A 16,692-nucleotide genomic window follows, 5' to 3' on the forward strand; every position below is an offset into this window, starting at 1 on the left:
AGGGCAGATCCATGTGCATTATTTTGTTTAGGAATGAGAGAAATTACTAAATGTTCTCTTAAAACCCTGTGAGTAAAAACAGCATTTTAAATGGTGATAATCTGTAGAGAAATTAAGCACATTGCAACACCAGCTGTGAGCTCTTATTTGAAAGATTAAAATGAAATATGGGAATGTTGACTGCTACAAATCTGATAATGCCAATGAAAAAACACAAATTCCAATGACAGACAAAGTGAATATCTTCCTTTTACATCCATGGATAGTGAAACTTGAAAGGGCTTAAAAAGACACACTTTTAATAACTATATAGCTAACATTTACAATAATGTTTATCATAAGCTCAGCGAAATATAAAGTTACGTGGCCTTTCATCAACCACAAACAGCCATGGGGGAAAAATATTGTCCTATGTTATCTTTTAAGTATTTTGCTAGAAATCAAAAAACAACTTAATAAATTAGATGATATTCATTTTCAGAAGTAGCAACGAATATTGCGAAGAAATAACAAAAAGTAATAACATCAAGGCAAAAGAAAATCTTTGAAGTGCTGTAATATGATAAAAATTGACAATCTACAGAAACTTTTTGTTTAATATGACTTAAATGTTTCCACTCTATTTTTTCATTATTTTAAAAGTAATATGCTTTTGGTCTCATTCATTATTAAATAATGCAGTTGTGCATATAAAAAACTTATCAGAGAACACAAAATACTGTAAGTAGCAGCCATTGTTGATAGTGAAGTTTCAAAAAATTATTAGGATTTTCAAATTTTAAACATGAAATAAAAAGTCATTTAGAACCTACAAATAGAGATAAAAGGACACACATGATTATTAGTGATCTCCCCTATGAAAATCTGAATGACTTACAAATGTACATAACAGTTAGAATTAAGCCTAGGAATTAGGCTGGCAAATCTCTTTGCATCACATAAAGCCTAGCACCTCCAGAGACACCGTGGAGATCATGAAGCAGCAGACTTTTCCTTGGTAGACTAATGAAGAGTTTACATCAGGGATTAGGCTATACTTGCACATTACAAAATGCATGAGCAAAGTTATTCTATGCCCAGAAACCTGGTTCAAGACTAAATTCATAAATTTTGTGACATAATGACTATAGTTCACTTATTTTAGGCATTAAGAAATTGACATTATACATGGAGCTTTCTCATGCTAGGATAGAAAGTTTGCACATCATAATTTAACTAGAATTTAACTAGAATGTGCTAGTAGGAAAAATGACACAAACAATTCATACGTTTGTCATTTGTTGTTCTTTTAGATTAACAGAATTTAAAAGTGTTGTAACTCATAAATTACTTTCTGAATTCCAGTTTTAAGTACAACTGTTTTATAGTCATTCCCTGTGCTGCCATGGAACGAGGGTCTTTTTACTTAACTATTTATTTAGTAGCACATTAAGCCTTTGACTCTAGTGTAAATTAAAAATGTTATCTCAAAAAGTAAAACTGAAAGAAAGAAAATAAAGACAGAGATAAGGAGAGAGGGAGGGAGAGATAGAAAGTAAAAATGAAATAGGGAGGGAGGAAGGAATATCATTATATTCTTAGAATTGCATCTATTAACAAGTAAATAAATAAGTATAATAAAAACTATCACTATTATTATATTAGTTAATGGTAAAATAAGGTTATTAAACAAAATAATTACAACATATGTTTTGTAACAATTATTTATTGCAAAAATTCCTGCTCTTTGTTGCTCCCCAAATCAGTCATTAGTATTTAATAAGCAGGCAATGATGATTTTCCAGATAAATATTTTAGATTTTTGCTCAGCAAATATTTGTCTACTGTAATTGAGTAATAAATCAATGAAAGGAATGGTAGAGAATCCTATGTGTTGGAACACAGAATATAGCATAATATTTAGGAGTTAGCATGTTTGTGACAATGTCTAACCACTATAACTGATGCTGCTTTCTCTCATCTCTATGCTGTCAGAGTTCTATATCTAACTGAAAAATTTTTCTGTTTCTCTCTATCTGTTAGAACGGATACTATTTCGTAAAGTCAAATCATGTTCTTCTTCTTAACTGTATTGCTCTTAGCAATGTCTCTAAAGTAACTCATGTTTTGCCACCATCAAGTGCAAGTTACTTTTCACATAATCGTTATTTTCCCAAGTAGACGGCAAGCCACTTGAAAGTAAGAACTGTGTTTTAATTCCTTGGACACTGGACAATATATATCACCCCTGAGACACACTTGAAAGGTTGAGTGGCAGGAGAAAAACGATGTTAACTTATGAGCCAACTACATAGTTTCTTTTAGAGTGACAGCATTCTTTCCAAAATGGGTGAGAAAGAGTGATGTGAATAGCAGTGTGCTCTCTGGATCTGCCAATGGGGAGTGAACCATTGGATGGAAGACCTCTCTCTCTCTCTCTCTCTCTCTCAAATAAGTAAATAAAATCTTCCAAAAAAATGAGTGGGTTGACACAATTCATTGATTCATCTGTTTTACAATTCAAATGTATGGTCTGGAGATTCACACAATTATTTTGTCAGCTGTCAAGCATGGAGATTTTTCTGCTATATATATATATATATATATCCTTTTAATCTTTTTTTAAAGATTTATTTATTTTACTTGAAAGTTAGAGTTACACAGAGAGAGGAGAGGCAGAGTTACACAGAGTTACACAGAGTTAGAGTTACACAGAGAAAGAGAGGTCTTCCATCCAATGGTTCACTCCCCAGTTGGCTGCAAGGGCCGGAACTGACCGATCCGAAGCCAGGAGCCAGGAGCTTCTTCTGGTCTCCCACATGGGTGCAAGGGCCCAAGGACTTGGGCCATCTTCTACTGCTATCCCAGGCCATAGCAGAGAGCTGAATCAGAAGTGGATCAGCCGGGTCTCGAACAGGTGCCCATATTGTATGTTGGTGCTTCAGGCCAAGGTGTTAACCTGCTGCACCACAGCACTGGCCCCTATCCTTTTGATCTTAAACACAAATATTTACTTCATGCGATTTCTTCAGTTATCTCATGCTGGTTTTTCCCTTTTTTGGTTATCTTCAGTGTACCTGTACTCATATTAGTCAGTTTTCTGATATCACAATGAAATTCTAAAGCTGATTACTTGTGATGAAAAAATGTGTATTTATCCCACAGTTCTGGAAGTTCAAGGGCATGCACTGCCTATGATGAGAGTTCCCCTGGCTGTGTCACATTCTGGTGGGATGACATCATCGTGGAAGTAAGGCAGAGTGACTCAGCGAGGGGCCAGTGCCAATTTCCAATCAAGCCCCATTTCTTAAATGCCCTAGCACACTGGGGACCAAGTTTCCAACATATGAGTCTTTGAAAGACATACTCAAACTTTTTTTTGGTACCTCCCCCACCCACCTCCACCTGCAGCTAGGCAGCAGCTGAGGTCCAGGATGGCCTCCTCTGTGTGCCTGGGTGGAAAGAGGGGCAGAAGCCTGGTCAGGATCCTGTCAATATGCAAAAGCAGAGGCAGTGGGTGCAGTGGGGGCCAGGTGCCATAGCGGGCAAGGGGCACTCACATCCCTGGCCCGCCACTCACGGGGCTCCCATCTGCACCACACTCCAACCTCATCCAAACCAACAGAGTGCCCTTGAAAACTCATAGTGTCTCATGAATGAATAGAAATTATTTATGTCTGCATGTCTCTTTGAAGAATAAAATAATAATAATTGTGTATATAGTTCCATTTTACAAAAGAAGAAATGGGCACAGTGAAAGGAAAGCTTTGAGTATTATCACACACGTAATTAGAGAAACTACATTGTAAATAAGGGCAATCTGGGGTCAGTGTGGTGGCATAGAAGTGCCAGATTGCCATGTGGGCACTGGTTCAAGTCCCAGCTGTTCCACTTCCCATTCAGCTCCCTGCTAATGTGTCTGGGAAAGCAGCAGAGGATGGCCAAAGTTCTTTGGACCCTGCACACATGTGGGAGACCTGGAAGAAGCTGCTGGCTACTTGCTTCAGCTGGCCCAGCCCTTAGCCCTTGTGGCCATTTGGGAGGTGAACCAATGGATGAAAGATCTCTCTCTCTCTCTCTCTTTCTCTCTGCCTCTAACTCTGCCTTTCAAATAAATAAATCTTTTTTAAAAAAGGTAGTCCCTTTCTAGAATATAACTCTGAAACATTTTTCTATGTCATTTCTACTTACTCTTTAACTGATCACTAGTTCAAAATTCAGCAGTGTCCCTTTGAATTTTATAATCTTCCTAGATTTTTAAAACTGGCTATATTGTCATGTTCAGTTTAAAACGTTTCATTTAAAGACTCAAATATGCTTTTAATTTTCTTTTTCTTTTTATTTATTTGAAAGAGTTATAGAGAGGTAGAGCCGGGGGGGGGGGGGGTTCCATCCACTGGTTCATTCCCAAATTGGCCACAACGGCCGGAGCTGCACCAATCCAAAGCCAGGAGCCAGGAGCTTCTTCTGGGTCTCCCACATAGGTGCAGGGGCCCAAGGACTTGGGCCATCTTGTACTGCTTTCCCAGGCCATAGCAGAGAGCTGGATCAGAAGTGGAGCAGCCGGTTCTCGAACCAGCGCCCACATGGCATGTCGGCACTGCAGGAGGCTGCCTAACCCACTATGCCACAGCGCCAGCCCCTCCACCTCTCTTTTTTCAGAGAAGTAGTGAATTCCCATAAACTGCTGTGCCACAGCACCGGCCTTTAATTTTCTAATATTAAATGTGACCTACTATATACTAATTGTCTGTGTCCTTCAATCACCTGATCTTGACAGGTGATCTTCCCCTTAAAGAGACTGTTTCAGCTCTGATTCCCAGGGTTTAAGGGAGGGTGAGTAGATTTGGGGAAGTATCTAAATATCTTCTTGAAAATCTCAAGGCCCGCTTGCTTTGGAGGTGACTTTCAGGATCCAGCTACAAGCCAAGTGTATTTAGCTGCACTTGTTATCATAGTAAAGGTTTAGGAGAATGAACGAGCTTTAAATCATTCCTTAGGCTGTGATAGTACCACCTCACATACCTTTCAAATAACTGCCCAGACAGACTGCTCTTTAACTGTGATCTGGGCATCCAAGATCAGTCATTGCTCACATACACTTTGAACAAATGGTTCTTCAGTGAGTGGAAAATTGTAGCATGCATGGGAGAGTAACAAGAGCAGCAAGACCCAGAGATATAGGGAAAATCTGGTGGAAATGGTGGCTGCACAGAGATTATGGCCCACTCTATTTCTCAGAAATTTTGGAGAGGATCTCAATGTTGTACAGCACATAGCATGATTAAATTTTAAAGACAACATGTGCGTGGCCTACCAGGGAAAGTACAAGTCACCGTCATCTCAATGACACATAGGTGAGTACTGAACACTGTCCTTTCTTCCTGGACCAGTTTATGTCCCAGCCATTTCATGTGGTTTCTTGTAACTGTTCCTTGATGTTAAAATGTAGGCCTGAGTTGGTTGGCACTGTGGCTCACTAGGCTAATCCTCCGCCTTGCGGCACTGGCACACCGGGTTCTAGTCCCGGTTGGGGTGCCGGATTCTGTCCCGGTTGCTCCTCTTCCAGTCCAGCTCTCTGCTGTGGCCAGGGAGTGCAGTGGAGGATGGCCCAAGTGCTTGGGCCCTGTACCCTATGGGAGACCAGGATAAGTACCTGGTTCCTGACATCAGATCAGCGTGGTGCGCCAGCCGCAGTGCGCTGGCCGCGGCGGCCATTGGAGGGTGAACCAATGGCAAAGGCAGACCTTTCTCTCTGTCTCTCTCTCTCTCACTGTCCACTCTGCCTGTCAAAAAAAAATGTAGGCCTGGGTAAAATAAATAGTTTTTGGCACATCAATACTGCTGATCACAATGAGAAGATCCTTAAAATATCCACTTAGCAGCATCAGAGATTTGTTGAGACAAAGAAACTAGAGGTTTAAGATTCCAGAGAGGGAAAACACATGGATATGAAACCAGTGATCGTAGAAGTCTTTTCTCCATAGGTATTTATACTAGCACCGAACAAGACATTGCGATTCCAAGCTGGAGACAGAGAAACTAGGAGAGCTTTGGAAAGTTTCCTGGGCCTGCAATCAAATTGGATGTTGAAATTCAAACACATGTCTGATTATCCCTAAAGACATCTGTTAAATTGAAATTAAACTGGAAGTAAAATTGGGAGTTTAGCTAAAAGACAAAAGTCAAAAGCGGAAAATCCCTAGAAGATAAAAAAGAGGTCTTAAAAAATTTTCCCTGCTGGCCTTGTGGCTTAGGGGTGAAGCCACCTCCTGAGATGTTGGCATCCCATATTGGCACTTGTATGGGTCTCAGCAGCACCACTTCTGATCCAGTTCCTTTTTAACATGCTTGAGAAAGCAGTATAAGATGGTCCAAGTTCTAAGGCCCCTATACCTTTGTGGGAGACCCAGAAGAAGCTTCTGGCTCCTGACTTCAGTCTGGCCTAACAGTGGTTGTTGTGGCCATTTGGGGAGTGTGCCAGTGTATGAAAGACTGATCTCTCTCTCTTTCTCTTTGTGTGTGTATGTGTGTGTGTGTGTGTGTGTGTGTGTGTCTTTTCTTCTTTCTGAAACTCTGATATTCCAATAAATAACAAATCTGTACAAGCAGGCCCTCATTTGAGGGTCCCCCAAGGCCATGCCCTAAGATGAAGGACAAATTGGAGAGAAACTGAATCCAAACAGAACCGCAAAACATCTTTGCCTCAGATAAAGCAATCCTTCCACCTCTCTCTTTTTTTTTTTCAAAGATTTATTTAATTATTTGAAAGTCAGAGTTACACAGAGAGAGAAGGAGAGGCAGAGAGAAGGAGAGAGGTCTTCCATCTGCTTGTTCACTCCCCAACTGGCCACAATGGCTGGAGCTGTGCCCATCTGAAGCCAGGAGCCAGGAGCTTCTTCCATGTCTCCCACGTGGGTGCAAGGGTCCAAGGGCTTGGGCCATCTTCTACTGCTTTCTCAGGCCATAGAAGATAACTGGATTGCAAATGGAGAAGCCAGGTCTAGAACCAGTGCCCATATGGGCTGCTGGCACTGCAGGCAGCAGCCTAACCCACTACACCACAACGCTGGCCCCTCTACCTCTCTATTTTTCAGAGAAGTGGTGAATTCTCTCTGGAGAAATATCTTGCTGTTTGATCCCCCTCTAGTGTTGTGACTCCAATTTTTCAGGGGCATACAAATTCCATGTCCTGAGACCTTAGTCACCAATGTAATAGTGTTGGGTTCTGTCCAGGTCATGGGTGGATTAACGTCACATGAAAAGACCCTTTTGGAGGGAGTTCACTCTCTCTGCCCTTCTGCAGTGTGACAAGCAGCATGTCTTCTCTTTAGATGATTCTGTGTCCAAGGCACCATCTTGGAAGCAGAGATCAGACCCTCAGACACTAAATATTCCTAGGTTCCTCATCCTTCAGAGCTGTGAGAAATGAACTGCTATTCTTCACAAATTATCCAGTACCAAGTGCACAAAATGAACTAAGACATCTGGTTTCACAGGCTATGTGTAACATTCAATCAAAAAATGCTAGATACTACAAGAAATAGAACAGTATGTTCTAGTCTTCACTCTCCTCTCCCTCATTATTTATAACCATAATAGGAATAGCTTTAGATATAGATAAAATTAACATGCATTAAGAGGATAAGAATGGTTATTAACCAAACCAGTGTGTGGACCAAGTTGGAATGAAGATGTTTGCTTTGATAAGATTCTTGCTTCTTTAAGCAGATCGTTAGCTCCATGCTGGTGTTTTCAACCAATAGACAGACAGCATATGTCACTATGAATAGTAAACTAGCTACAAAATAAGGAAGCATTTTTTACAAATAGAATGGGACATTCAAGATGGCATTTGTTCTGTAATACTGATAAATGAGCATATTTCAGATTAATCTCAAGTACAGTATATGGCAGAAAAATATTTCATGGAATGAGAGAGATTATTGTTATAATTCAATTCTTTATTAAGCAGATCTCGGTATCAAATAAGAGAATCCCATCAGGATACAGACAGGAGGACGATTTCTCTAATTTCTATCAGGGAAGTACCTCATTTATACACACACACACACACACACACACACACATATATATATATATGTGTATATATATATATATATATATATATATGAGAAAGATGGAGCAGTCCATCCAATGGTTTACTTCCTAAATGCCTACAATAGCCAGGGCTGAGCAAAGATGAAATCAGAAGCCCAGAACCTCATCAAAGTCTCCCATATGGGTAGCAAGCATTCAAATACTTAAGTCGTTATCTGCTGCTTCTCAAGATACATATTATCAGAAAGCAGGGTAGGAATAGGCAGGATTCAAACCAAACACTGCAATATGGATTACAAGCGTCTGTCTCAACTGGGAGCTTATGTTGTGCTAAAACAGTTGCCTCTGAAATCACTGATATTACATGATTCTAGACAGAAACTCTAATAAAGTATCTGTCTGATTTAAGCCTACAAATTATATATATGTATATGTTTTGATAAATAAATAGATGGTTTTACAAGCCTCTAGTATAAAACTAGTTCTAATAGATTAATTCAAGGAAGTGTCAACAATTGAGAAGGGTCTGGTATAAGATTTTATCATACTCCCATGCTAATAAGTTAGCCTGCCACAACGCAATGAATGTTTGCAGAAGTTACAAGACTCCTGTGCCAGTGACACAGGAATTTTTGCCTATGTCAGAGAAAGCATACTTATCCTTCTTGCTAGCTTCCTTTTTCGTTTCTTTTCTATTTTTTGGACAGGCAGAGTTAGTGAGAGAGAGACAGAGATAAAGGTCTTCCTTCCATTGGTTCACCCCCCAAATGGCAACCATGGCCAGTGCGCTGAGCGGATCCGCAGCCAGGAGCTAGGTGCTTCCTCCTGGTCTCCCATGTGGGTGCAGGGCCCAAGCACTTGGGCCATCCTCCACTGCCTTCCCAGGCCACAGCAGAGAGCTGGACAGGAAGAGGAGCAACCGGGACAGAATCCGGTGCCCCACCTGGACTAGAACCTGGGTGCCGGCACCGCAGGGGAGGATTAGCCTAGTGAGCTGTGACACAGGCCTGCTAATTTCCTTTTAATGTAGGGTGAATAGGAATGATCCAGAGGAGCCCAGGAGCATGCTGTGTACTAAGCAGGTTTGTGTCAGCTAAGAAACAATGAATTTTAGATATTTTATAATAAATTAAAAGCAAACATGCCCAAATTCTGTCTCAGAGAGATTCATTATCCTTATCCCAAATGGTAACCAAATGCGCACTTTGTTCCTAAGCAAGACATTATCTCTGCATCCAAGGCTGATTGTTATACAAACATTGGAGAACAAATAGCCTGAAACATAAAGCAAGTTCATGTCTCTGCTTGCAAGGCAATGAGGAATGCAAGATTCGTGGAAAATTGTCTTCCAGCAGTAATATCTATCCTAAGATGAAAGATATTACAAATTGAAGTGATGGAATTAAATTTGTTGTTTGAAAAAGGGACACTGTTCCAGGGACATAAATTATTTCATAATAATTATAATTAAAGATGACTGAGGGATGGATGTTTGGTAGAGAAAGTAAACTGTTTCTTGGGGGTGCCCCTATTGGAGGGCCTGGGTTTGAGTCCCAGCTCCACATTCCATTCCAGCTTCCTGCTAATGCTCATCCTTGGATGCAGGAGGTGGCTGCTCAAGCAGTTCCTTCTGGGCCACCAGAGTCCTAGATTGAGTTCCTTTCTAGTGGCTGTGACCTGGCCCATCACCAGCTGTTGTAGGTATTTGAGGAATGAGCCATTAGATATGAGATCTCTGTTTTACTTTCTGTCTGCCTTTCAAATAAATAATATAAATTAATATATAGACAAATTAATTGAAAATCTCCAAGTTAGAAACAGGAAAAAGATCGATATATTCTTGCCAACTTGCAATCTCCTATATATAAAATAACCAAAATCCTCTCAGGAATTTTGTTGTATTATTCCTGTTTATTTGTTAATTAGCTAATTAACAAATTAGTTTAAATTTATTAAATTAAATTAATTAGTTAAATCAGTTAATTTGTCATATTTCTACTGGATTATAAATTTGTATTAACTAAAGTATAAAAGTTTTCCCAACGGTCTGAAAAGCTGTGAGCTGGCTACTCACACTTCAAGTTACTCTTAGTGTCATTTTCACTTTCAATGTCTATGTTGACAGCAAAGAAACTTTATCTCGTCTGCTCTTCTTCCTTAGCGTAAGCTTCATAAACTTAGTCAACCTCCTGCCTTTAACTTTAAAGCATTTCCTAATTTTTTTTAGTAAATTCCACTTACATGGTTAACACCTTAAATCTCTATAGAAAGTAAACCTCACTCTCCATTCCACAACATAAATACTTTTTACTTGTCCTGTGAACACCATGTTTATTTCTTGTACTATTTCAATGTGAGATTGATCTACTGTGCTGTCTCTGAAAGTAGGAATGGGGTCCAGACAGCATTTGTGGTAAGATCATCACTTATCATAGAAAGTGATATGAGTGGTGTTTAAAGACCTCTAGATGATGATCTAGTGGATGCCTACTTATGGTAGCAAACATGCTAAACTTCTTTTAATGAACTATTTCTGAATCAGATAGAAATTACAAGATGATATTACCACTCAAACTTGAAAACTATGATTATCATATCATTTGTTTCAAATGCATTTTTAAGAAATAAAATATTACAGAAATGCTAAGGATCATAAGAAACTATAACAAATATATGATGACAAATTGGAAAACATCAAAGAAATGGATAAATTACACACACACACACACACACACACATATATGCCTATTCAGATTAAATCAGGAAGACATATAAAATCAAAGGAGACTAATAACAAGTAGAAAGATTGAAGCAGTAATTAAAATTCTCCAACAAAAAAAGTTCTATGATCTGATGGCTTTACAACTAAATTCTTCAAAACATTTCAGGAGGAATTAACTCCAACATTTCTCTAAGTCTTCCAAAATACTGAACAGGATGGACCTTTGTCAAACATTTTATGAGGCCAGCACTTCTCTGATATCAAAAGCAAACGAAGACACAACACAAAAAGAAAAATGCAGACTATTTCTTGATGAATGTAGATGCAAAAATTCTCAATGAATTATTAGCAAACCAAATCTAAAACTACATCAAAAAGATCATATTTCACAACAACATGGGATTTGTTCCAGAATACAAAGATGATTCAATATTCACAAATCAATAAGCATAATAAGTTATATCAGCAGAATGAAGAACAAAAATCAAGTGACTATCTCAAGTAGATGCAGAACCAGCATTTGGTAAGATTCAACATCTCTTCATGATAAACCATTCAACAGGTTAAGTATGGAAGAAACATATCAGGGTGGTCAGTGTGGTGTAGTAGGTTAAGTCGCCTTTTGGGACACCTGTACCCAGTACTGGAGTTTTAGGGGATGGAGTCTTGTCTCTGTCTCTTCCGATCCAGCTACCTGCTGTGGAACATTGAGAGTAGAAGATGATGGCCCATGTGGGAGACCTCAATGGAATTAGTGGTTCCTGATTTTGCCAGCTGTTGCTGGCATTTATGGGAGTGAACCAGTTGATGGAAGATTCCTTTCTCTCAAATAAATATTTTCTAAAAAGGAATATACTTCAAAATTATGAAGGCTATATATAACAAATGCACAGCTAATATGAGATTGAATGGGGAAAACCTGAAATCATTTTACTCAGATCTGGAACAAGACAAGCATGTCTACTTTCACTGTTCTTAAATATACTATGGGAATTACTGGAAATAAAAACTAGGGAAGAGAAAGAAACAAAGGCCATAAAATTGGAAAGTTGAAGTGAAAATGTCCATGTTTACAGAAGACATGATTTTATATGTGGAAAATCTAAACACTCCACCAAAAAGTTGCTAGAACTAATAAGACTATTCATTAAAATTATAGGATACAAAATCAACTTACAAAAACATTTTATATGCCAATAATTATCTTCTTGAATGCAAAGTCAAGAAAGCAACCTCATTCAAAACATCTATAAAAATCAAATATTTATAAATAATTTTCAACAAAGAAGTGAAAGGTCTAGACAATGGAAATTATAAAATAATGGTGAACAAAATCAACAAGGACACACTCAAAATGTGAGCCCTTGTTCATTGGTTAGAAGAATTAATATTATTAAAATGTCCAGATTACCTAAATCTACAGATTGAAAACAATTACTATCAAAATACTAATGATACTCTTTACATATTAGAAAAAGTAATAGAATTCATATAAAATCACAAAATACCTAGAAGAGCCAAAGCAGCCCTGACCTGGGTGGGGGACTTGGAGGCTTCACAATACCTAACTGTATCATGCTACGAAAGCTATATTAATTGAAAAGGTATTGTACATGCATAAAATCCAATACAGAATAGAGACCCCAGAAATAAGTCCACATTCACAAGACTAAATGACATTTGACAAAAGTACCAAGACTACATTGGAGAATCAATAATCTTTTCAGAAAATGATATTTGCCAATCTGAATATAGATATGTAGAAGGATGAAATTAAATCTAGGCCTTTCATCAAATATGAAAATCAGATCAAATAGATGAAAGACCTAAATGTAAAACATGACACTTTGCAATTGCAAGAAGAAAACATAGTGGAAACATTTCAAGACATTGGTGTAGGCAAGGACCCCAAAAAGGGCTGGCAACAAAACCACAGCTAGATAAATAGGATTATATCAAACTCAGAAGCTTCTACATATAAAAGGAAATAGTCAATACAGAGACCAGACATTGCATAAAATGGAAGAAAATTTTGCAGAATATTTTTCTAGGAAGGAATAATGTAATTAATATCTAGACTATATGGGGAATTAAAACAAATAGATGGACAAAATATTCAACAAGAAGGAAACAAACAAACCCAAATTGGGAAGTGGGCAAAGGACCCAAATAGACAGTTATTAAAAGCGGACTTCAAATAGCTAACACATTTACAAAAATTATCATTATCTCTAGTCATCTGGGAAAGGTAAATCAAAACCAGAATTAGATACCCACTTCATCCCTATTAGAATGGTTATTACCAAAAAGACAGAAAGTAACAAATGCTGGAGAGAACAAGAAGAAATGGGAACTCACACACTGTTGAAGGATTATGCACTGTTTGTGGGAATGTAAATTAGCCTTCTATCAAGATTGCCTAACTGAAAGCAGAAATGCCAAATGATGCAGCAACCTCACTACTTTATATATATATATATCAAAATCCATGAACTCCTTGTATCAGAGTTGCTTGGTCTCCTGTGTACTGCAGTACTGTTTGCAATAGCTATGATTTAGATTCAATTAAGATGCCCATCATCAGATGAACAGATAAAGACAATGTGATCTATATCTATATCTATATCTATATCACATATATATATATATGGAACATTATTCTACCATAAAATCATGAAATCCTGTCATTTTCAGCAAAATGAATTGCATTGGAAGACACCGTGTTATGTGAAATAAGCTAGACACAGAAAGATAAATGCTGTGTATCCTCCCTATTGCATGGGTGATAAAATGTACTCAATTTCAACATCCAGTGGTGATTAGTAGAGACTGGAAGGGATAGAGAGAAATAAATGGAGTCTGGATATGGGGTAGCGACCAGAGTTACACTGCACAGTGGGGTGAATATGGTTTACAATAACCTTAAAGATACTGTGTGAAAAATAGAACACAGTTGCTCTAGGCTTCCAATCATACAGTGATGTCACAGAAGGAGCAATATTGACTACCCCGTTTTGAGCAGTACACATTGTAAACATGTATTGAAATATCACACACAGTAGCCAACAACTATATATATATTAGTAATAAAAATTTAAAAATATTACATACAGACTTAATTTTCTGTTTCTCATTTTACCAGTTAATTATTATCCTGAAATTGATGTATATTTTTCCCACATATGTAAATCTTAGTAAATGTATTAATGTATTATTCAATAGAATTTTTATATGTTCAATAATATATATAATATATATTTTAATTCATATATATACTATATGTACATAAAGGTATATATAATTAATATATATTATATATTAATGTATTCAATAGAATTTTATATGTTCAATTATACATATAATATATATTTTAATTCATATATACTATATGTACATAAAGTATATATATATATAATATATTTTATATATATATAAATATATATAAATAAATATATTTAATATATATATATAATATATATATAAATATATATATAAATAAATATATATATAAATATAAATATATATAAATATAAATATAAATATAAATATAAATAAATATATAAATAAAATATATATTTTAATATATATACTTTATGTACATAAAGGTATATATATAATTAAAATTGAAATTCTGGGTATATATAGCTATAAACATTATTAAATGTACATCATTTCTTTATATGGTTTTATATAGTTTTCTACTTATGTGAAAACTATAGTTTTATTTGATAATGCTTTTTAACTATTTTCATAAACAGTGTTTTCATTTAAAATTACCATATTCATCTAATTAATTTCTGGTTCTTCTGTAAACATGTTACTGATTTTTTTAACTTTTGAGAATACTAAATATATTCATATTATTTTCTCTTCATATGTATATCCTTTGTCATTCAGAGGTAATTTATTTTCAGATTTATTAATTCATTAACTATCTTTTACTTTTTTGAATTTCTGGCTTACCTTAAACAACAATGTTCACTATTCCTTTCTCTTTTTGGAAACCTTTTCCCTGTAGTCACTCTTTGCCAGGTAGCATCTGGGAGTTATCACTGAACTAGTGACTGCATGACCATCCATCCTGGCTTGCAGGCTTTGTCCACTCTACTTTGTTTCCCTGAATATGCGCTGCATGTGAGCACCATGAACACTATGAGCACCATGAACACAAAACAATTTTTCACCTCTTGTTCTGAATAGCTTTCTTGATTTCTGCAGGCAAACAATGTCTAATAATTCATATAATGAAATGCCCAAGCACCCTGGATCCACTAGTTCTAGTGTTTCCACCCATCTCCCAATGTGCTTTCATTAAAGCTGTTGTGGAGAGAAGCATCTGTGCATCATGTACACATTCACCATGGCATGGCTATCTTCTTTGTAATTTCTTCTTTATAGACTATTAGGTATAAATGCCCTATGTGTGCAAAAATCATCTGATTCCAATAATATTACTTACATTATCATTAATTCTTTCAGGGCCTTAAGGTTAGTATTTGTAATCATGATTGCCGATATAAACCCTGAGGCCCAGGAGGTTAAGGGGTGGATTTGTTAACGTCCAACCAAGATTGCTCCCGTGTATGTCTGCAGGTGTTGTTAGGAAACTGGTGCAGTTTTAGCCAGGTGGCAGCACGGCCCAGCTACCTGAGCCAGGCTCCACCCCCATCCTAATGGGATTCGCTGCTCCTGCTTCCCTGCCCGCCCTCAGGCAAAGTTTTAAAAGGGCCTGTTCCTGAACCTCTTGATCCTTCTCTCCTGCGCTCTCTTGGCCTCTCTTGGCTTCTCTCCTCTTCTCGTCTCTCTTCTCCCTCCTCTCTCTCTCTCTTACAGTCTCCTTCTATCTCTTTTTCCTTCACCGCCCCTTCACTCCGGTCTGTAGGGTGTTCCCCAACAAACCCTTTCCCTTACTCGGTGTTCGGTGTGTTTTACGACGGCTAACATTAACATATAACAGGTGTGCATGTGCATTGTACTTCGTTTTCAGAAAATTAATTTTTTGCATCCAAGATAAATTATTTTCTTTTTTTATAATTTCATCAGTTTCAAAAATTGCAAAAGTATTCATGCAAATAAATTCAAATGTCTTCACTACTATACAAACTACCTGTTTCTTATACTGGTGACAGTGTAGTTGAATGAAGCATCCATTTGCATGTCTAAATTAAATGTCGAAAAGTTGCACATGAACCCTTTTAAAAATGTGAACACATCTGAGAGGAATATTTTATGTATGAGTTTTAACAATGATAACGTTTTCATGCCACTTACTTAAGACATCCCCAAAACTGCCAATTAAGTTGACAAATTGCTGATATAATAACCATACAGGGAAGACTTATAGTTATCACTGTAGGTTTCAGGAACAATATAATTCTGTTTTTCCATAAACCTCTAGATTTATATCTTTGTAGATTATATAGTTTAAATTTAATACATGTTTCAAGCTAAAGTCAAATTTTCATTGTAGTTTCATCAGTTAAAATTTTTGAAACAAATTTTAAAATATTTAAATGAAAAATTCCTACTGAATTATAGGCATGGGAATCTATAAATGATTTTCAAGTATTAACATAGCAAACTAATGTCCTTTTAAATTATATAACTTTTGAAATACAGAAAAATGTGAATTGAATATTAAAATGTATTTAAGTATACAATAGTCAGTTAAATACAATTTTCACACACAAACAGGCATGAAGATACTCTCCCATAAGGGTAGCTGATCATTGGACAGCCTTTCTTAAAGTGATAGTGACAATTAAACTTTACATTGTTCATATGGAAATTTTTATGGTTGTATACACATTTTGATATCCTTGCTATGATAATTTGAAGAAGCTTAGGGATCATGGGGAAAAAAACTACTATCATAGTTTATCATTTAGTGATCTGGCATTTGGAAATGCTTCTCCTAGATGTGTATAAGG

The 16,692-nt window shown here is 36.8% G+C and overlaps 1 protein-coding gene across 4 annotated transcripts in view; it reads right to left on the reverse strand.

The window, feature by feature from the left end:
- CDH18 (cadherin 18) overlaps positions 1-16,692 on the reverse strand; it is a 974,018-nt gene that overhangs the window by 16,710 nt on the left and 940,616 nt on the right. The window lies entirely within an intron of this gene.

This window comes from Oryctolagus cuniculus, chromosome 14 (genome assembly GCF_051225735.1).
Source record: "Oryctolagus cuniculus isolate XC-2025 breed Fujian yellow rabbit chromosome 14, ASM5122573v1, whole genome shotgun sequence".
In the NCBI taxonomy this organism is placed as follows: Eukaryota; Metazoa; Chordata; class Mammalia; order Lagomorpha; family Leporidae; genus Oryctolagus; species Oryctolagus cuniculus.